Source organism: Leptodactylus fuscus, chromosome 5, assembly GCF_031893055.1.
Source record: "Leptodactylus fuscus isolate aLepFus1 chromosome 5, aLepFus1.hap2, whole genome shotgun sequence".
Taxonomy (NCBI): domain Eukaryota; kingdom Metazoa; phylum Chordata; class Amphibia; order Anura; family Leptodactylidae; genus Leptodactylus; species Leptodactylus fuscus.
The window spans coordinates 60,012,265-60,036,090 of record NC_134269.1 but is presented as its reverse complement, the minus strand read 5'-3'; the positions used below and the strand labels follow the sequence as shown (position 1 = coordinate 60,036,090).

General features: G+C 40.3%; 1 protein-coding gene across 1 annotated transcript in view; it reads left to right on the top strand.

The window, feature by feature from the left end:
• The first annotated feature begins 3,506 nt into the window (after positions 1-3,506).
• The window catches only part of SV2B (synaptic vesicle glycoprotein 2B), a 112,770-nt gene continuing 92,450 nt past the window's right edge, over positions 3,507-23,826 (top strand). Inside the window, exon 1 of the mRNA XM_075273271.1 lies at positions 3,507-3,643. The gene's annotated coding sequence lies outside the window, so the exon portion shown is untranslated. The remainder of the gene's footprint in view (positions 3,644-23,826) is intronic.

The following is a 23,826-nucleotide window of genomic DNA, read 5'->3' as shown; positions in this document are numbered from 1 at the left end:
AGATTGTTCAACATAGTTGTTCAGGGGAAGGATACAAAACGTTGTCTCAGAGATTTAACCTGTCAGTTTCCACTGTGAGGAACATAGTAAGGAAATGGAAGACCACAGGGACAGTTCTTGTTAAGCCCAGAAGTGGCAGGCCAAGAAAAATATCAGAAAGGCAGAGAAGAAGAATGGTGAGAACAGTCAAGGACAATCCACAGACCACCTCCAAAGAGCTGCAGCATCATCTTGCTGCAGATGGTGTCACTGTGCATCGGTAACAATACAGCGCACTTTGCACAAGGAGAAGCTGTATGGGAGAGTGATGAGAAAGAAGCCGTTTTTGCACGTACGCCACAAATAGAGTTGCCTGAGGTATGAAAAAGCACATTTGGAGAAGCCAACTTCATTTTGGAAACAAAGATTGAGTTGTTTGGTTATAAAAAAAGGCGTTATGCATGGCGTCCAAAAAGAAACAGCATTCCAAGAAAAACACTTGCTACCCACTGTAAAATTTGGTGGAGGTTCCATCATGCTTTGGGGCTGTGTGGCCAATGCCGGCACCGGGAATCTTGTTAAAGTTGAGGGTCGCATGGATTCCACTCAGTATCAACAGATTCTTGAGAATAATGTTCAAGAATCAGTGACGAAGTTGAAGTTACGCCGGGGATGGATATTTCAGCAAGACAATGATCCAAAACACTGCTCCAAATCAACTCAGGCATTCATGCAGAGGAACAATTACAATGTTCTGGAATGGCCATCCCAGTCCCCAGACCTGAATATCATTGAACATCTGTGGGATGATTTGAAGCGGGCTGTCCATGCTCGGCGACCATCAAACTTAACTGAACTTGAATTGTTTGTCCAAAATACCTTTATCCAGGATCCAGGAACTGATTAAAAGCTACAGGAAGCGACTAGAGGCTGTTATCTTTGCAAAAGGAGGATCTACTAAATATTAATGTGACTTTTCTGTTGAGGTGCCCATACTTTTGCACTGGTCAAATTTTGGTTTAATGCATATTGCACATTTTCTGTTAGTACAATAAACCTCATTTCAATCCTGAAATATTACTGTGTCCATCAGTTATTAGATATATCAAACTGAGATGGCTGTTGTAAATACCAAAATATTTAGAACTAAAAATGATTAAGATTAATAGGGGTGCCCAAACTTTTTCATAGGACTGTATGTGAGATATATGGGGGTACTAATAATGAAGATACTTCATTATTACCTTAATGTCTCACATATCAGTAACTCTTATGTGAAGTACACAGGGGTTATGTGAGGGACATGGTGGGGTTAACTGCTATTAATATGAAGCACATGGAGTTACTAAATTGTACTGCACATGACCATAATTTTTATCTTCAATTGTGCATAAAAGTATGGACTATTATATTTGAATGGTCCTGTACACACGTCCGTTGCTTTTACAGTTGTGTGTCCGGGCCAAATTGAAGAACTGCAAATTATGGAGCAGTTCTTATAGCTGTCCTATACCTAGACCTTTCATGTCCTCAGAGATGGGTGGTATTATATACCACTAGAAAGACGACCATGCACTGGATTCACTGAACTACCAGCTTTCACTGTATGTGCCCCTGTGCTGGAGATATTGGTGCTATTAATTTCGGCAGCAATATCTCTCCACTGTCAGGAAAGCAGGTCTTATAGCTCAGTGTCATTCATGGTATTTGAGGAACGCCCTCCTGACTGTACTCTTCCATAGCCTTATACTGTCATAGGGGTGTTTTCTACCACCCAGTAATGCCGCTAGGCGGGAAGGCTCACCTTTTCAACAGTGGAGAGACATCGGTGCCGAAACCAACTGCACCAATAAATCTCCATCATGGCGAATACAAGCAAAGTTGGCACTGCACTGAATTCAGTCAGCTTTCTAGCAATATATAATACCGGACATCGCTGAGGGCATGAAAGGTTCTCTTTAAATACACTTCACCTGCATCAGTTCTCTGGTTATCCAGGACCATTGTCCAACCTGCAGAGGTGCGGTGTACTGTATGTCATTGTAAGGCGCCGGCATTCACAAGTGAGGAGTATATGACTCCTAGGAACAACCTACTTACTGCAGCTTACTATTACAGAGCAGGGCAGGAAGAGGTTAATTGCTGGCCGGTAATATGAGGGGGCATCTGCAAATAAAAGGGGTCTGGTTATGTTCTTTATATGGGGAATGGAGGCAACTCTGATAGTCATGAAGTGTTTGGTGATGTGAGGGGAATATTATACAGTAAAAACAGTACTTTGTGGATTGTATTATGCAGACAGAGAGGAATCTGGCAGTAAGTGGTGAAAGCCGATGGCTGGTCAGGTAATGGAGGGGGTGTACATCTCACCCAGACTACTCAGGTGGGTGAGATGAGAAAACTCCAGAAGGAATGTTTTTTCTCAGCAGACAACTTTTGTCTGCTGAGCATTTTGGTAAATGCTCAGTATTGGGCTGGATTTTTAGGAATGGCAGGTAGGTTGGTAGTGGGACTTGTCATTCCACCCCCCTCCAGTCCACACTTTGGGGATGTTCCAGTAGTGACTCAGTTGCAGAGAGTCTGCTCATCAACGGAGCTTAAAAAGTCAGCTCCAGCAGCAGACTTTGGGCAGAGCATAATGGTACTATGAAATAATGATAATAATAATACTATAAATAAAGTACCAAGGACAAAGGTAGGAATAACAATGCCAGGAACAAAATAGTAAAGGATTTCTGAAATGTGAGCAGATAATTTTGGCAAAAGTTGATGTCAGTCTAGCCTTGACCTGGATCTATCATTTAGTGTCTTCGTTCACATATGAAGATAATATTTTTTCCTGTATAGACACATTTTCACAGCTTTTCATGAACACAGCAGATGCTCTACCCTGATGAGTAATACAGTGTAGTGGAGATGCTGAATTCTTCTTTTATTCCCTGTCAAATGATGAAACTAATATACTATGGTAATATGGCAAACTGGCAAGGATGGGTGCTAGAGGAGGAGCTCACTCCAGATCATAGACAGATAATGACCTCTGTACCCCAATGGATCAAAGTGAAGCAAGTGATTTTTATTTTTACTTTATAGCAATCCATATAACTTGCAACGTTTTGGTCCTCTCGGACCTTTGTCAGATTATCTATCTATCTATCTATCTATCTATCTATCTATTATCTATCTATCTATCTATCTATCTATCTATCTATCTATTATCTATCTATCTATCTATCTATCTATCTATCTATTTATTATCTATTTATCTATCTATCTATAATCTATCTATCTATCTATCTATCTACCTATCTCTTCTATCTGTCTGTCTATATCTATCTATCTATCTATTTATCCATCTATCTTAGGTCCTACCTTATATCTGTTTATTGTATCTGTCTATGCCTCTTGGCTGTTTTCCTCCACTCATTTCCTCTCCTCTACTGCTTCCTTTAATCTGACGAGCCCCTTTTCTCTCGGTGTGTGGAGGCGGTGATGCTATAGGCTGACATATGGTCCTGTTCTGTTTTTGCAGGGCTTCCCTCTGGTGCATCATTAGCATGCTTTACTAGGCAGGTCTGCATCACTAGGAAGAAAGGAGATTCTGCTTGAACACACATCTTTGTGAGAACTGATCATACAGCACAGTTCCAACTCCAGTTGACAGGTAAGACAGACTTATTTATATCCTCCGTCTCCTCGCTATTACCAGGCAGTCAGTTCTTGCCGGCACATGCAGATTGACTCACTCATCACATAAGTAAAGGCAGGACTGAAAGCTTCTTCATTATCTATTTCTGCTCCTGTATACCGAGACTAAATCCAGTATTGTAGATATAACTCAAGGTGACATCAAGGACATTAGATTTTCACTTCTTGCTTATAAATCTTGTCTTAAACTAGCATGATGAATATCGTAATAGTTTGCATCTGGGACAGTCCTTTAATGTGACCTTGTGTTTTAAGGTACCGTGCTCCTATTCTGATCAGTCCATCAAGCAGTATAATGAGAAATAGAACTATCATTGTCACGCACATGTACTTTACATTTTAATGGACATTTCCTCTGCTGAGTGGTTGTAACTTTCATCTACTTGAAGGACGATTGGATGAATAAACTGTAGGTCAGTGATGTCTAATGTCTGGAGAACCAGATGACATTACGGTTACTTCTAGAATATCTCTCACTATATAGAGAGACGTCTTCAGTTCATCTGGATTTCTGGCTGATAGATGTATTCAACTGTCCAACAAATGACCTCATCAAATACTGATCGGCGAGCGTGGAAATGACCTGTGTGTCCGCTCAATGACTGTGTGAAGTCACTTTCTTGTAATGGGGAGGGTGGAGTAGGTGAGTGTGATGTTTAACACACTACATGGCAGCTCTCAATGGTATAGGGGTACTGTGGCTGTCAATGTGTTTGTGGCACTGTGGCTGCTCATATACTTTTGGCTGAAAAGATTATTAGTAGCCTATTGAAATTAAATTCCATGGTATTCTAAGGTGGTGAAGGATTCAGTGTTACATTTAGGATTGACCTGGGTGTCCAGTCTCCAAGACTGCCTCTAGGACATGAGCAGTTGTCCACTTCGACACTCCCTGATACTAGCCCTGCTCATAGTCAAACAATGCAACAAGAAACTAACTTGCACCTGACTTATTGGCTTGTTGATATTTATAACTATTATAATAACCTATTACTGGCTACTGAAAAACCTGGCTTGTGGTCAGGAGTAACTTTTATAAGCTCATCCTGCAATATTCACATCACAGATTAGTCCTATGGGCAGGTGGCGATGTGGCTTATACCTATTACAGACCTGACTTGTAGTCTCTGTATAGCAGCATATCCTCGCTCTTATCTATGATAACAGCGTATTGCTGAAAACTGGCTACTTCTAATACTAATACAACTGCACTCACCCAAAATAATAGAGGAAACGATCAAGCATTTAGAAAGGGTGGAGAATCAAGCCTGAACTCTCTGCATGCTCATATACGTATAAAGTGGAAAGTATGAAATAGTTAAAGCGGTCACCCCACTATTAAATGTTACATTTCTCTGCTAGATCACATGAAACTAATTTTTTTCCCATTTGAATTAGTTTAGAAGCAAAACGCTCTTGTATTTAGATATTGATGTTACATACTTGTTATAGCGCCCAATGCTGCTCCATTGCACATCTAATTTATGAGTCTAGTGCAGGTGAGAAATAGCTGCTACTATCCAGCTGATTCTTATTGACTATCGGTGTAATATTAAGAATCACTCCACTGACCATGTACAAGATGATCTTGATGGTGAGATTGACCTACTGAGCATGTGTGACCCTTGTATCTGGGCACATTAAGTGGGCATTCTGAAAAGGAAGCAAAAGAACACTAGAGGGTGCTGTATCAAACATGTAACACAATATCTAGCCATAAGTGGGTGTTTTATGAAAACTGTTTCTATTTCTTCTATGTAGCAGAGAGATATAATGCTATATTATATTGATGGCAGCTTGGGGGGAGGGCTGTTTTCTGGCGACAGGTCTGCTTTACATTCTCATGAGGTGTTTTATTGTTGTTGTATGCCAGCTGTTTGCCACACAGAATAGGTGATGCTGCTGTATTGTGTGGTGTAGGGTCTGCCCAAAGGTTAATTATCTATTCTATATACGTCTTTATCTGCTGTCACTATGACGCTTGGTTTACATTAGCGTTCGGATCTACTTGGGGACCCAAAAATGGAAACTCTATCTGCTTCAAAAGCGGTTGCCCACAGACCCAATAGACCATAGTGGTTTTCGCTTGAAATCAACTTTTCTCTCGGCACATTTTAAGCAGAATTGGGGACATAGTCCCCAACCGGTAAAACACTATGGTGACCAAAGCCTAAAGTGGTTGATGACTAGTGGTAGTCAGCAGCTACAGGCCACCGATGTAGTACATTACATATACCGGACTGGTGGTACTGTTTTCACACTACAGCTATGGTGCTGGGGGGTATCTTTAATTATAATGGGTTTGTGGATACAATTGTTTTAAAAGGAATGTTTGATATTCTGACATTTCACTGTCGATAACCTGTAATGACATTTGCCATAACATTGTATGAAATAGAAATATAACGTAAAGATAATTTTTCTATTAGAATTCCGCTCATTTGAACAGTGAACATGGCGTGAACAAAGCCTAACATGAAAAGTTGAATCAGTGTTGTAACTAGCGTAGGGTTAAATCTGCAAACATAAATGATTCCTGGCACAAGCTGTAATGTGTAATACATTATACATTATTTACTGACTGCTGCCTCTATCTGCACGCTACTAAAGTTCAATATAGGACAGGAAGGGAAAAATCTATTAACCAGCCACCAGAGGACCTGGAGATAACATCTAGGCAGAGACTGCTATAGTTACTTCAACCACTCGAATCTTTCTTCAATAACAGCAAAAAGATTTAGGTGCCATATATCTGCACAGCTCCAACTTACTCTAGAAAACAACAGATATGCTACTGTAAAGAAAACATAATATAATAAAATAGTATAATATATAATATATCATAATCCTACTAATATTATAAATGTCAAAGTTTGGATTTTGGATGTTTGTTGTCAAGAAACGGCTTTGGATGAAATTTGGCACATAGATAGTTTGTAACCTTGATTAACACATAGGCTACTTTTTTTTATTAATTTTTTTATGTAGATTGTGAGCCCCACATAGAGCTCACAATGTACATTTTTCTCTATGGGATGGAAATCCATGCAAACACGGGGAGAACATACAAACTCCTTGCAGATGGTTTTTTGCCCTTGGTGGGATTTGAACACCAGGACTCCAGCACTGCAAGACTGCAGTGCTAACCACTGAGCCACCATGTGGCCCCTACATAGGCTACTTTTTATCCCAGTGAATGACATGGCTTCACGACTTTTATGAATTTATGTTCACATACTGCTCTTGCAGCAGCTTATCTCAGGTTCTGATAAAGCCAGGTCTGTTATCTCTGTATGTAAGCAATCAGCTAACCCTCAGTCCATTGTGTACATGCATTTGCATATTATCTTATCTGCTCCAGGCAGTGCTGACTTACTGGATGGGAAAACACCTTTAAACCAAATTGGCAGTTTATATTTTCTTTATCCCAGCATGTTTAAAAATAGCAATTTGTTGCAAAATACTAAAACGTGCAAGCTATGAAGGTAGCCAGAAGTCACAGAGTTCTCCTCAAGCGGAGCTCAGGGGGATCATCAATGCCAACAACACACTCATTATATGGCATCCCATCGAGCTGCTGAGATGCCAGAAAAATCAAGTTCAGCGGCAGGCCGGCTTGACAGCTGCTGAAACGTTGGAGCAGGCGGATCATCAAAGTCAACAACATGCACATTATATGGCATCCCAGCAAGCTGCTGAGATGTCAGAACAATCACAAGCATGGCGTGAGGAACAAGATCAGCAGCAGGACAGCTTAAGAGCTGCCAAAACACTGCAGCAGGCAAAACACCAAGGGCAGCAATTTGTTGAATATAGGCAGATCATCGACACCAACAACACGCAGACGAAGTCGCGGACAGAGGCTGGTAATATAATAATCCTACTAAGACTACTATGTCTTTATGCACATTCATACTGGAAAGGCTGCACATTACTGAGTAGGACCGCCTACTGGACTCCTAAGCTTGAATAGAGCAGAGATATAAATGATTCACTGGCAATTTATGATGGAGATTTTCTAAGAAATCTACCTATATATAAATCTGCTCAGCACTGACAGGTATGTTCTAAAGTAGCTACTATCATATCAAGCACTATAGCACTAGCAGAGACTTCATGACCCCAGACAACTGTACAAAGAAAATGCCAGACACTGGGGCAAACCTATAGTTTATCAAGAGTTATAAGGCAACTTGTATACATGAAATCATAAAGTCACTGATCCAGTAATGTATATATACAGCAGTTCCACCTGACCACCAGGGATCATTATTCCACTCAAGTACTAGGGATCGGACAGTTTCATGTTCTATAAAACCAAAGGTACAGTCTGTCATACAAATGCCCAGGGGTGTAACTTGAGGGGTGCAGAGGGTGCAGTCACCCCGAGACCCAGGAGCCTTAGGGTCCCCATCAGTATTGAGATTGCAGCTTCCATCTGACCCATAAGCAAAGGAGTCATTTTGGTGGCAGAGTGAAATCCGTACAAACGAAGCCTGTAAGAATGTTGAACAAATGCATTTTTTTCTCCAATTCTACCCCATTCTGAATTTTTTTCCAGCTTCCCAGTACAATGTACTGAATAAATAAATAAAAATGTTATGGGCTTTGGAAGGCGGAGAGTTGGAAATGAAAATCGAAAAATTCCTCTGGCGGGAAGGGGCTAAAATACTGATGCAAAATACTTATCAAGTAGCTACTATACTTTGATTTTAAGGGGTCAAAAAAATTTGATGACCTAAAAGATAGTTTATTAATACCAGAGTGATGGGTGTCTAACACCCAGTACCCCAACTGATCATCTGCTCTACACAGAGAATGGAGCAGGACAAAGCCAGCTGTGTTATCTGTGTAGTGGTCAGTGAAGGTACTGCAAAACAGCTTCTTTTCATCTGAATCGCCCGATCTACAATCTTACAAAAATATTTTTCCCATACGGTATACGCTATAGTGGGAGAAAAGTCAAATGTGTAAAATCGCTGTTTTTTTTCGCTGTTTTGCTAAGTTGCAGTGACTCAGTTCCGCCACTACACAGAGAAAAGAGCTGTCTGCTTCCTGCTCTGTTCTCTGTTGAGTGCCCACCAGACTCCACAGATCTGATATTATATATTTCTGATCTTTAGAATATGTTATCAATATTTTTAGCCTCAAAACCCCTATAAGTATGCTATGTAGAACCATATTTTATAGCCCAGTATTGCATTCATATGAGATATAACAATGGTCTTTGTAAAGGTGCTCAATATTGCATCAGAAGACTTTTTTAATATGCTAGAAATCTTCTTGCAGGAATGTTTATGCCTGAGATATGGAGATTACATTGCAAGGCGTTTGAGGACACAGACTAATATCCTGTGTACAAGGCTCTGTAAAATGTTGATACCGTATTAAGAAATGAAAGAAAACCAAAGATCCAAACGCTAAAATGAAATCGTAAAATTAGAAAAAGTTTTTATCATATTTTCGAGATCTTCTGGAAAACTGTTAAATTCCCATATACTCTTCACGGTTGATATGATACACTGTATACTGTATATATCTATAGTCTAAAATAGGGGATGTGACGTAATAGTATATCATTGTGTATATGTCTTTTTACAGTGAGTCGCTTAGTAAAGTACCCAACTATACGACATATACCAATTGGCATATGCCGAGAGATTTGCCTGGTATAAACAGAGAACGCTCATGAAAATCAAAACAGACAGACTGATTTTTCCGAAAAACTGCAGAATTATTGCACTGTGTGAAAGCTGCCTTGGTAAAAGAAACAGCACTTGTGTTGTGTTCTGTATGCATGGTCTGCTATGGAGTGATGCACCTGAGGCCTTAGTCGGCCCTGGCACGCGGTCTCTGTTTATCTGCAGACACTGCCTGACTCCCTCGGCCATGAGTGGTAACAGAGGAGGAGGAGGAGGAGGAGGATAATCACATTTTCTTATTTGCTTCTGTATTTTTGTGTTCACAATGAAACAAAGTGGATGCTCTGCTGAATAATGTCATTATGCTGAGTGCTGTTTGTTGATCTTTTATCTTTCAGGTCTTATTTGAAAACCCAATTATTCTAGACTGAATGCGTGTGTGTGGGGGGGCTTCCATTAAATATGAAATATGTATTTCGTACAGTTTGTTTTGTCAATGACAAAGGAGGCATGCCGCTTGTCTACTTGGATCCAATCTGTCAGTCTGATTGTGAGAGGATCAACATGTCGAGAAGTCACATTTGCTTTAGTCCTGGTTCACACTTTGCAGTTGTCATGCATTTTTTTCCCCCAATAGCATGAGCGCAGCCTAGAAACATAAATTGAAAGCTTCTCTTTTCAGGATCAACGTGAACATTCACTTGATCTGCAATATTCCAGCTTGACCACTACATAGAGATGTATCAAGAAAAATTATTGATGCAACAACATGGCGTATGCGCACCAAAAACCTGTCCAACATGCTGTGTGCCATATTGATCAAGTGATTTACACTATTTTTCAGGCCCCATGTTGTGGAAAAACAGCATTTTTGGCTTCTGTGGAAATACAGTAGAAAAAAATACTGTGTTTTATAGTAACAGCAAAGCCGAATGAGATTTTGGTTAATCTCAACCCCATATTGGAGGAAAAAAGAGCTGTGGAAAAGCTGCTTTTTGGAAAAAGCAACATGTTAATTTCAGAGTGGGAATCATGAGCGATTTTCTTATAAACCTAAAAAGGGAAGGAAGAAAGTCAAGGAGTCATGGCATCAAAGTCAAAGTCATGGCGTAGATTTGGGCTATAATTTATCCCATTGCAAGCCTGCCAGTTTCACTATGTCCCCTCCTGCTAGGTCCTGGCTTCACATCCACTTTTTGAAAATATTTGCAAGGAACAGATGTGCCAAAAGTCAAAAATTTTGGCATGCAATGGCTATTTTGCAAAATTTCTTATACATTTTATGGAATATTTGGAAAGAATGAAAGATCTTTTGCTCAAAAATTTAAAACTTGGCCAACTTCTTTCCAAGTCAAAACATGTATCATATATTGACTGATATGACAGTATATTGAAATTGACCATTTTCATCAACTTTGTTCTAATATGTACTGGTACCCGTAAGCGCCTTAAACCCCTGACCAAAAAGATTCAATAAATCAATGGCAGCCATTCAGGAGCTTTTTCTGGGAGCCGTTTTTCCGGCTCCCGGAAAAAAAAAGCGACATGTCCCTACTACGGACTCGCCAAAAAAAGCGATGCTTTTTTTAAGTGTTTTTTACGCGTGTAAAAAATTCCATTGAAGTCAATGGGACTGCTATTTTTACACGTGTATTCTATGCACGTGTATTATGCTAAAATGCGCGCACGTAAACTCCATGTGCACAGGCCCTAATAGTTATTCATTTAGTCAACAGCTTTCTCTCCACCCCCAATACAAATGCATGCTTGCCCAAGTGTGTATGTGATCTCTTGTGGAAGTTCAGTAAACCAGTCCTTATCTCCTCCATCATTAGCCATTGGAGGAGAGCTGGAAGTTCCCAATGCACATTAGGGTGTATGGATACATCAGCATTTTGTGGACATGTGATGTCCGTGATAACCACAGTGAACACATGACTGATTATTTTAGGGTTATGTGTTGTCCATGGTTGATGGGATCAATTTTTTTCCTTTCATCTACTTTTCTATGTCTCTAGTTTCATGAAAAAAATGATTTAACGACCTTAACAACCTCAAAAAGTGTAAAAATAGAGCAAGTCTCCACACTTTTTCCATGAATAGTTGGTCCATGGAAAATGAATGGATGTCTGCCTGTGCCCATTAAAATCATGCAGTCTGCAAAATGCAGACATGTGAATACACCCATAGAGAATGCATTGATCCTGTAGCTTACAACTTTAAATATGTAGACAAAATTATACAGCATCTTTATTCACTTTTAGTATAGTACAACTGCAAATCGCGATGTTTCCAGTCTGTGGGGCCCGGCCTAAAGTAGCGTTTCCACAATATAGTACCTCAGCCTAGGTGTGCCAAAATTACTAATGTGTTTTCTCTGAGTATATTAGTGGAGGGGTGATGATTCTATATCATGGCCAACTTCCTATAAATATGGATCGCGACATCACTAAGACAAGAGATTGAACCTTATAAAACTATCCAAAGCCTATTCATACATGTTATTTTCCAATAATAGTTCTGGATAATTTGATATTGTATAATAATGGGGTTATAAGAACGAGTTTTGGATTAATTCTTGCTGATAAGTAGAGATGGGTGAACCTCTCAAGATTTGTTTCGTTTTCGGGTTTGGTGACTTGGTCTCTTGTCCCTGTCATCAGCTGCATGTAATAATCATATACCGCCTTCTGCCGCTCACACAGACGTTCCAGCATATTTAAGGTGAGCTCCACCGTATTGGAATGTTGCAGATAAAGTGTTACAAAGGTAGATCATTTTGTCGCTGCAAATTGTGAAATGGCAGAGCTTTTCATGGCGATGAGGAGCACCTCTTTTATGCTATTATACAAGTTAGTAAAGCGACGAACCACCAGATTAAGGACATGCGCCATACAGGGACAATGTGTTATTCATCTTAACTGTAGCACAGCAAAAATATTTGTGCCATTGTCACTTGCGCATACAGAGAAACTCTTTAAATATTTTGTTCAGATCTACAACAATGCTCCACCTCATTCACATTGTGTATGGATCAGGCAGCAGACCGGAGAAATTCCATAGCAAAAGGATACACTACTACTACTACTACTACTATGGCCACCACTCCTACTTTACTATTGTGTGGGATGTATACCTAGAATTATATATGTGTGCGCAGTGCACTTGCATAGAGAAAGAAAATTAAAATATTCTACTCAGATTTACAATGCTAGAAAGAATGTGTTACGTGTATAAAGAAGAGATTAAATTGTTATATTACTAGTACCCTTCAGACAATATACAGTATTGACTGGCAGTGAAAGGGTTGACTGCAGCAGAGCATACTCACTAACTGAACCTGTCCTATGGCTGTCTGTCTATTCAATCCTATTCTATCATTTCACTACCACACTGCCTGTGTATTATTGCTTGATTCTTTCTAAATACTCCAATAACTATTGTTCAGGTTTCAATTCTGACGTCTGCTGCCTATAGCCTATACCAGTGATGGCAAACCTTTTAGAGACCGAGTACCCAAACTGCAACCCAAAACCCACTAATTTATCACAAAGTGCCAACACGTTAATTTAACCTTAATAATGTGCAGATCCGCAATTGCACACAATTACAAACCTGCAAAATATGGTCATATGAATGGGGCTTTATAGAGCTTTCTGCTCCACTGTAACCTTCACACAGTCCAATCTGCTTCATAGTGACTCCCACACAATACAATCAGCTCCACAGTGGCCCCCACACAGTATAATCTGCTCCACAGTGGCCCCCACACAGTATAATCTGCTCCACAGTGGCCCTCACACAGTGTAATCTGCTGCAAAGTGGTCCCCGCACAGTACAATCTGCTTCACAGTGACCCCCACAAAGTGCAATCTGCTCCACTGTGGCCCCTGCACAGTACAATCAGCTCCACAGTGGCCCCCACACAGAATAATCTGCTGCACAGTGGCCCCCACACAGTACAATTTGCTCTGTGGTGGCCCCCACACAGTATAATCTATTCCACAGATGGGTGCCCAAAGAGAGGGCTCTGAGTGCCACCTCTGGCACCCGTGCCATAGGTTCGCCATCACGGGCCTATACTAATAGGATAGCTATAAGATGCATCGAGATAGAACACAGATGTGTGTGCATTTCCACCATTACAACAAATAAAGGGTGATCATGAGTGCACAAGCTTATATAGTGTACATGAAATCAGCACTGTAAGGTCCATCTACGACTTCCTATCGGCTGAGATTGTCAGATGTTGCTATCACGTGATGTGTAAGTCACTGCACACATGATATTGTCTGCTCTGTATTTCCTGGTTTAACATGTAGTACTGGTCATTTTCTTGTAGCGGAGCCATTTTTGTTAGTTCAAAGCAAATAACTGTTTGATTTAATTAAGAACTAAAAAATTTGGAAGATTAGGAATGAAGCCATCTTGTTACAAACCGATTCGCCCATCCAAACACATATACAATGATCCTACAAGTGAAACCATTGACACCTGTCTGGCATTAAGCCAAGTCTAATCTAACCTGTCATTACACTAGTATAGGGAGAGCACCTAGTGAATGGCTGGCTGAGCTGCCTGACTGGAGACAGAAAACCTGTGTGATGGGTGATGATGATCACAGAGATCTGGATAAACACAAAGAAGAGGTAGTCTATATTTAGGTTATGGCCAGGCTCCAGGGACTAATCCTCTTTCACTGAATTATCCATCCTACAGATTACACTGTTGTTACTCCTCCCATAGCAGGAAGCCGTGCAATGCTCAAGTGGACCAGCTGTTCAAATATTAGAGAGGAAAAACGGGAAAAGCTCGTGGCTTCTGCCTGATCTATTGTCTTCTATTTGTAAAATGCAATGTCATAAAAGGAAGCAATAATTATTATGTACTGTCTTTATCACCCACCATATGCACCAAATATAACCTATTGATATTGGGAAGTAGTGGTGTAAAGTTAAACAAGAGAAAAAAGACAAGCCGCTTTAATCTATTTCTAGCAGGGTGCTCACGAGGGTGGGGCAGATCATCGCAAGCACACTGGCTCCAAGCAAATTTTCACTAATTCCTCCTCATTCACCCTTTTACAGCCTCATTAGCCTCTTATGCCTTGTATTTATGCAGATGACATAGGAATGATAGTAAAGTAGGGTACAATAGAGAATGTTACTTTACAAGAAAAAAGGAAATTGCATAAATAGCAATTCCCTACTAAGGTATTACTAAATATATCACTTCTTTTATGAGACTGTTGGGTTTTGTGAGCATCTAAAGTTGAATTCTCGGTAGCAAACTATAGGGTGAAGTAAATGACTGTTTTTGCTTGCTTATGGCAATTTAAAGTACCCTTAGTCCCTTACACATGACTATATGAATGGTCAGTGGGCTTTCCGAATTTTCCCTAAATAGCACATTGACCCAATAATTTCTATGGGCCCATACACATGACTGTGAATTACACGGTGATGTATGCGGGCCAACAGTCTGGGCCACAAAATATGGAATAGGTCCTATTCCTGTCCAAGTTTGCGGCCCTGCTTCTGCGGCTCCTATTCACTGAATGAAAGAAGCCGCGGAAGCACAGTTGGTGCATTGATGTCACACAGATGACATCTCTGTGTTCATTCACGGCCGCCAGTAAGCACATGGTTGTGTGCAATCAGCTTAACCCTGACTATTTTACTCTAAGTTGTTCCAAAACACTCAATAGGTAAAATACCTAGTTTTACACCTAATAGTTTTTCCTACCTTAAATCCATTAAGTGATATAATAATAATAATAATAATAATAATAATAATAATAATAATAATAATAATAATAATAATAGTAAAAATAATAATGCATTTTATTCCATTCCATTATATTCCACAGCACTTTCCAAACAGTGTTGCAGTCTATGGACCATTCGCTACCTTACTATTGAGGCTGGTTATAGACCATGGCCCATGTTATTTTTGTGTTTTCCAGTTCTCTCTGCACTGATGGGTGGTGCCATATACTGTACAAAGTAAGCACAGGGAAATCTGCACCATAACCATCTCTCTTTCTCAGAAATGGCCCCCTGGACCATGCAGAATATAAATAGAGAAGTACTGGCCTGTACTGATGTGAATAAATCAATTTAGCTGAAAAAGAAAGCTCTTATTTAGCTCCAGCATCTGAGTAAACCTGTGTTTATTCTCTTATATTATGGTCTTATTGCTAACTCCTACCTCTAACCTTTCCATAGACTTCTACAGGCATGTGTCATTTGAGTCATGTGATCATCAGTTCCTTTTTGGACAGATATAGTTGTATTTTCAGAGAAAAAAAATCACTTTATTAGATGCAGGGTTAGCAGGAGAATAACCTGAGAAGAGCAGATGCATTTCTCTTTGAGAGAATACATTATAAAGTTTCTTATAATCACTGGTCCTATTCAATTCTGAAAAATTTGTTTAACAGATAGTGTCTATTTAAATTGAATGTGCCCATAGATGACTATGGAGAGAGGAGAGGAGGGAGGTAGGACCAAATAAAAGAAAAGTAGAGACACAAAGAAAGGATGCTGCAGGTAACAGTAAGTTTTCTCTCTCACCCTAAGTAATTTATTTACATTAACAATGCTTAACACTTCTGTATAATGACTTACATGGCACTGCTGCTGCTTCTTCTTTTTCACTAGAGTTAGAGAGCAGAATCTCCTGTTTTCTCAATGTGCTATGTGTGGGAAACATCATATCATGTAGTCTTTACCCACCAGCTCTGGGACAACTGAGTATTAGTGCCAGCAGATCGAAGAAAAACTGCTAAAAACGTAAATTAAAGTTATATAACGGCCGGATATGGTGTGTTTTCCTGTGTTGACGACAACGATGCAAATTCTTGTTGCAAAAACAAATGGGCACCTGTAAGTGGTACTTAATATCTTTTATCCTTACTGCAGTTCCTGATCAGTCATGAAGATTTCAGTACTCCATAAAGTTTTTGTTAAATTCCTTACATCCTATTGCTAATTTCTGTATTAGTCACTATTTGCCCAAAGCTGCTTTCTCTGAAAGTTATAAATATGAAGAAAAATAGTCCTCTGTCAGCAGAAGATATCCCTGAGTTCATTTACGCTTTCCTCTCCTGTAAGCAAATCTCTCCAGGTAATGGGCACATTTGTGGATGAACCGCTTCCAGACACTGTAAAATGACCACTGGGTTTGAGAAAATCCATTTAGACAGTAAGTGTAAGTGATCAGATAATGGAATATACGCTTCAAATTGCTGCATGTCAGGAGGAAGCATCCGTCACTTGCGATATTATTTTTCAAGGATGATACAGTTCCAAGAAGAGACCAGTGAGTCCTGGGAGACATTTTTATATTGTTTGCTGCACAAGAGGTAATATGTAGTGTTTCATAATTGTCATTGCGTGGTTGTCACTCATTCTCTGTGACTGCTGTGGGATCTAATATTGAACAAACTCTGACCATAATAACTACAGAGCTTTAAGTGATTCTCATATATTATAGAAATATTTACACATGGCTGTGCTAAGAGAAAGTCATCTGGGGATTAAGTAACATTCACATTACAGTAAAACTCCAATAAAAGTGTTGTGATAAGCAAAGTGTTACCATGCAATATGAGGATACATAGATGAAAAATATAACACACAGGGTGTAAGGAAAACTCAAACTATAAGTCCTTACTAGTGACCAAAAAATAAGACTTAACTTTTAATAAATTAGTGTTAAAATGTCCATAAAATCAGTCCCTCTAAATCAGGGGTGCCCAATACGTCGATCGCGATCTACCGGTCGATCGCAATGGACGTATGGGTCGATCGTGGGTTGCAGCAAGGGATCTCTGGTGTCTGCTTGTTCACAGTGCAGGCTGAGAGTCGACTCTCAGCCTGCGCTGTGAACAAGCACTCCAGACACTTGCAGGACGCTCTTAGGGATGGAGGGAGCCGGGGTGCTGCTTGTTCACAGCGCAGGCTGAGAGTCATCTATGGACACTGGCAGGTGGGGCTGCCGCAGCCCCAGCCTGCCAGTGTCCAGAGATAACTCTCAGCCTGCGCTGTGAACAAACAGACAGTGGGGATCCCTGGGCGGCCACAGAACGCCGCTGTCTCCTGCTCTCACGCTCCGCCCGGCCCCGCCCACATACCCGGCCCTGCCCACAGACACAACCATGCCCCGCCCACAGGCCCACCCCGGCCCCGCCCACAAGAAGTGGGTAGTAGATCTTTCGACTTCATAATGTTATAAAGTAGCTCACATGCTGACAAAGTGTGAGCACCTCTGCTCTAAATAGACAGACAGTTGTCCTCTGATCAGATAATGTCAGAGGGAAAATGAGACAACGTGGCTATTCTGGGAAAAGGGCTGAGATGCAGGCCAGTTGTACTTTCAAGTTATGCACAATTGTATCCAGTAAAGGGCAACTACATCTCAGCCCTTCTCCCAGAATAGCCACGTTGTCTCATTTTCCCTCTGACTTCATCTGATCAGAGGATAACTGTCTGTCTATTTAGAGCGACTCATTTTATGGACATTTTAACACTAATTTATCAAAAGCTAAATCTTTTATTTTTTGTTCACTAGTAAGGACTTTTTGTGTTGATACATAGATGAAAGTCTAGGAAGAGAAACCATAAAAATATTAGGGGCTAAGGCTTCTTGTACTTTAACTTCTCATGCTTTGTTAAAAGGGCATAGGTTGAAGCTCCTGGGTCCCAATGCAAAATCCGTAATGGACCCCCTACTCACCTTGTGTCATTTAGAATAGTGGTATATTTTATGTGGCAAAGGGACCTTTGGGGCCCCTTCAGAGTAAAAGGCTCAGTAGTAACTGGTACCTATGCACTTACCCATCCTTCCGCTGTAAATGCTGTACATTGTGGCAAATATACCATTGTGTTTACTTCTAGGCTTTGGCATAAAAAACACCAAAATGTGGCACATCTTGTCACATCTAGTTTGTGGTAATATTTTTCCAACCTGCTAGACAAACTAGACAACTTTGCAGGAAAAGGGAGCATGGCTTCAGAGACAAACTGTGCCAAATTGTGCTAAAATTTTGGTGCGAAATTGTGGCTCATAGTAAGCCAACTGATATAGACTTAGATTAGACAATCTAGACAGCCGTTCTAAATATATATTGTCTAACTGTTAGTAAATGTGGGACATTTTATTTTTTTTATATAAAGGATTGATTATTAATCAAGACTGCAGCTTTCCTTCTGACCACAGAAGTGTTTACCATTGCTCACACTAGGGGTGAAAATAAAGAGTTCTGGTGGAGTTTTCTCAGTAATATATAAAGTATAGATTGTAAGCCGATGGCTGGTCAGGTAATGGAAGGGGTGTACATCTCACCCAGACTACTAAGGTGAGTGAGATGAGAAAACTCCAGAAAGAACATTTCTCAGCAGATAACTATGGTCTGCTGAGGGTTATTTCAAAGTTCCAGTTACTGGGCTGAATTTTTAGGAATGGCAGGTAGGTTGGTAGTGGGACCTGTCATTCCACCCCCCCTCCAGTCCACACTTTGGGGATGTTCTGGCAGCGACTCAGCTGCCGAGAGTCTCCTTGTCAAGGAGGCTTAAGAAGTGCTCCAGCAGCAACACTTTGGCAGAGCTTGGCTGGAGAGTGAAAGAGAGAGGTCATATTTTTGGAACTGTGTCCTGAATGACTCAACTGGCTTTTGATTTCTGTGGTTCTAGGGGAGGTAACCTATTCTATGTTTAGTTAGAGCCTAGCTGGGCAGGTATTTATTTTTGTATTGTTTCCTTTTGTTGCTGCACTACCTTTTTGAGTGAAAATAAACTCTACCTTTGTTTTTGGACTAAAGAATCTGGACTTTTGTGTCTATGCCACCCCACCTAGCAACCCCAGACCCTGACAACATACATATCAGATTGTGCTGTGACTTCCTACTGTGCTAGAGGCAGAGAGTACTCCTATCTTATCTCTAGACTTACAACAGTTTATTTAGCTGCTGCAGATGACTCACGCTGGTAAATGAAAAAGTATGAAGTGACAATTTTGAATGAAGTTGAAAAGTAGACCCTTTTACATGCAGTTGATTTTGTGGTTTACAACCCTTAATACATGGCCTAACACGGTTTATCTAGGAAGAAGTAAATTGTCATAGTAATAAAAATACAGTGTTGGCAGTGAATGGTTTTTAGATGTTAAGAATCTTACTGCTGAGACACCCCTTTGTAGGCATAGATACTGGTGGATCATACGTATTTCAATTGCAGTATTACTGTAGTGGCAACAAATCATTACCTAATGCATATGTATAATGGATATGCTGAGTCCTACCAACAGGGAGCCATTCTTTATAATGTCTTTGCCTTCTGGTTATTATATTGGGGCACCTCTATAGATTCAGAAAGCTGTAACTGGATTCTGTATTTGAAGAATTGTCTTCACCAGATAACCCTTCTAACTAAACTATCAAAAAACATCTGTGAATCTTTTATCTATCTATGGGGAATATCAGATTATCCCCATATCCCAGCGGTCACCATGCTACTCTATAAGGACACCATGTCAATTATTCTATTAGTCTTTTTCATGTTTTCATTCAGAATTACATTCATCCATTCCTTCCTTCAGTTTTCAATAGATATAATGATTTTTACAACATAACCAATAATGAGATTTGTTAATGATGATTGTTCCACAAATTGAAATCATTTAACCCCTTAGTTTTCAGCTTTAATGACCAAGACGCTTTTTCATCTTTTCAATTATCGCATTCTAAGAGAAACAACTTTGCTTAAATTCTTCCACCAAGGGCTTGGCTATTGCGAGACAAGTTACAGTGTTTTGCTTAAGTGTTTCTAAATCTACAGTTTTTGCACTAAGTGAAAATATCACTTTATGAATTTCTGCTTTATGTCCTTGATGAAGAAGAATGGAAATGCAAAGTAGCGTCCAGTATGTAACTGCATGATGAATTATACTGAATATATAAGTGCCCCTCCTTTAATTATACAGCACCTCTTCATTGATCTTCCCCATATTGCCTCATTGATCCCGTCTGTGCTATTTGTCCGGTCATTATACTAACATAGCCCCAGTATTATCAGAAGCAATACTGCACTTTTTACACCGTTCATGTTTTTTATGGTCATTTTATTGCCTCTTTGATCATTTTCATAGCTATTTTCTCTTTAGTTAGTTATTTTTGTCTTTCTGCTTTAAACTGAGTTAGAAATTGTCACTTTCTATTTCTATACGGTGCTTATTCCCCTGCCAGATGTAACATAACAATAACTATAGATAATACCAATGTACTGTTTCCATGATTCCCCATGGTCAATGCTAAGCAGTTTCTTTTTTATTTCTGGCTTGTTTATTACTAGAGATGAGCGAACAGTGTTCTATCGAACTCATGTTCGATCGGATATTAGGCTGTTCGGCATGTTCGAATCGAATCGAACACCGCGTGGTAAAGTGCGCCATTACTCGATTCCCCTCCCACCTTCCCTGGCGCCTTTTTTGCTCCAATAACAGCGCAGGGTAGGTGGGACAGGAACTACGACACCGGTGACGTTGAAAAAAGTAGGCAAAACCCATTGGCTGCCGAAAACATGTGACCTCTAATTTAAAAGAACAGCGACGCCCAGCTTCGCGTCATTCTGAGCTTGCAATTCACCGAGGACGGAGGTTTCCGTCCAGCTAGCTAGGGCTTAGATTCTGGGTAGGCAGGGACAGGCTAGGATAGGAAGGAGAAGACAACCAACAGCTCTTGTAAGAGCTAAATTCCAGGGAGAAGCTTGTCAGTGTAACGTGGCACTGACGGGCTCAATCGCCGCAACCCAGCTTTCCGCGGATCCTGAATGGAATACACTGACAGTGTATTCCCGTATACCCGATATATACCCCCGATACCCGTTCCAACGGTGTGCCCCCCCACCTTCACCCCAGAAATACCCTGCAAGTCCCCTAGCAATAGAATTGGGGCTATATACACCCACAATTTTTACTACTGGTATACAGTGCCATTGTCTGACTGGGAATTCAAAGAATATATTGGGAATACAAATACCCTCATTTCTTGCTACTGCCATATAGTGCCAGTTTCTGACTGGTAATTCAAAGAATATATTGGGGTTACGTGCACCCACAATTTTTACTACTGGTATACAGTGCCATTGTCTGACTGGGAATTCAAAGAATATATTGGGAATACAAATACCCTCATTTCTTGCTACTGCCATATAGTGCCAGTGTCTGACTGGGAATTCAAAGAATATATTGGGGTTACGTGCACCCACAATTTTTACTACTGGTATACAGTGCCATTGTCTGACTGGGAATTCAAAGAGTATATTGGGAATACAAATACCCTCATTTCTTGCTACTGCCATATAGTGCCAGTTTCTGACTGGGAATTCAAAGAATATATTGGGGTTACGTGCACCCACAATTTTTACTACTGGTATACAGTGCCATTGTCTGACTGGGAATTCAAAGAATATATTGGGGTTATAAATACCCTCATTTCTTGCTACTGCCACATAGTGCCAGTTTCTGACTGGTAATTCAAAGAATATATTGGGGTTACGTGCACCCACAATTTTTACTACTGGTATACAGTGCCATTGTCTGACTGGGAATTTAAAGAGTATATTGGGAATACAAATACCCTCATTTCTTGCTACTGCCATATAGTGCCAGTTTCTGACTGGGAATTCAAAGAATATATTGGGGTTACGTGCACCCACAATTTTTACTACTGGTATACAGTGCCATTGTCTGACTGGGAATTCAAAGAATATATTGGGGTTATAAATACCCTCATTTCTTGCTACTGCCATATAGTGCCAGTTTCTGACTGGTAATTCAAAGAATATATTGGGGTTACGTGCACCCACAATTTTTACTACTGGTATACAGTGCCATTGTCTGACTGGGAATTCAAAGAGTATATTGGGAATACAAATACCCTCATTTCTTGCTACTGCCATATAGTGCCAGTTTCTGACTGGGAATTCAAAGAATATATTGGGGTTACGTGCACCCACAATTTTTACTACTGGTATACAGTGCCATTGTCTGACTGGGAATTCAAAGAGTATATTGGGAATACAAATACCCTCATTTCTTGCTACTGCCATATAGTGCCAGTTTCTGACTGGGAATTCAAAGAATATATTGGGGTTACGTGCACCCACAATTTTTACTACTGGTATACAGTGCCATTGTCTGACTGGGAATTCAAAGAGTATATTGGGAATACAAATACCCTCATTTCTTGCTACTGCCATATAGTGCCAGTTTCTGACTGGGAATTCAAAGAATATATTGGGGTTACGTGCACCCACAATTTTTACTACTGGTATACAGTGCCATTGTCTGACTGGGAATTCAAAGAATATATTGGGGTTATAAATACCCTCATTTCTTGCTACTGCCATATAGTGCCAGTTTCTGACTGGTAATTCAAAGAATATATTGGGGTTACGTGCACCCACAATTTTTACTACTGGTATACAGTGCCATTGTCTGACTGGGAATTCAAAGAGTATATTGGGAATACAAATACCCTCATTTCTTGCTACTGCCATATAGTGCCAGTTTCTGACTGGGAATTCAAAGAATATATTGGGGTTACGTGCACCCACAATTTTTACTACTGGTATACAGTGCCATTGTCTGACTGGGAATTCAAAGAGTATATTGGGAATACAAATACTCTCATTTCTTGCTACTGCCATATAGTGCCAGTTTCTGACTGGGAATTCAAAGAATATATTGGGGTTACGTGCACCCACAATTTTTACTACTGGTATACAGTGCCATTGTCTGACTGGGAATTCAAAGAATATATTGGGGTTATAAATACCCTCATTTCTTGCTACTGCCATATAGTGCCAGTTTCTGACTGGTAATTCAAAGAATATATTGGGGTTACGTGCACCCACAATTTTTACTACTGGTATACAGTGCCATTGTCTGACTGGGAATTCAAAGAGTATATTGGGAATACAAATACCCTCATTTCTTGCTACTGCCATATAGTGCCAGTTTCTGACTGGGAATTCAAAGAATATATTGGGGTTACGTGCACCCACAATTTTTACTACTGGTATACAGTGCCATTGTCTGACTGGGAATTCAAAGAGTATATTGGGAATACAAATACCCTCATTTCTTGCTACTGCCATATAGTGCCAGTTTCTGACTGGGAATTCAAAGAATATATTGGGGTTACGTGCACCCACAATTTTTACTACTGGTATACAGTGCCATTGTCTGACTGGGAATTCAAAGAATATATTGGGGTTACGTGCACCCACAATTTTTACTACTGGTATACAGTGCCAATTTCTAACTAGGAATTCAAAATGCGCAAGGCTCCCGGAAAGGGACGTGGACGAGGCCGTGGGCGAGGTCGGGGGAATGGTTCTGGGGAGCAAGGTAGCAGTGAAGCCACAGGGCGTCCCGTGCCTACTCCTGTGGGGCAGCAAGCATTGCGCCACTCCACAGTGCCAGGGTTGCTTGC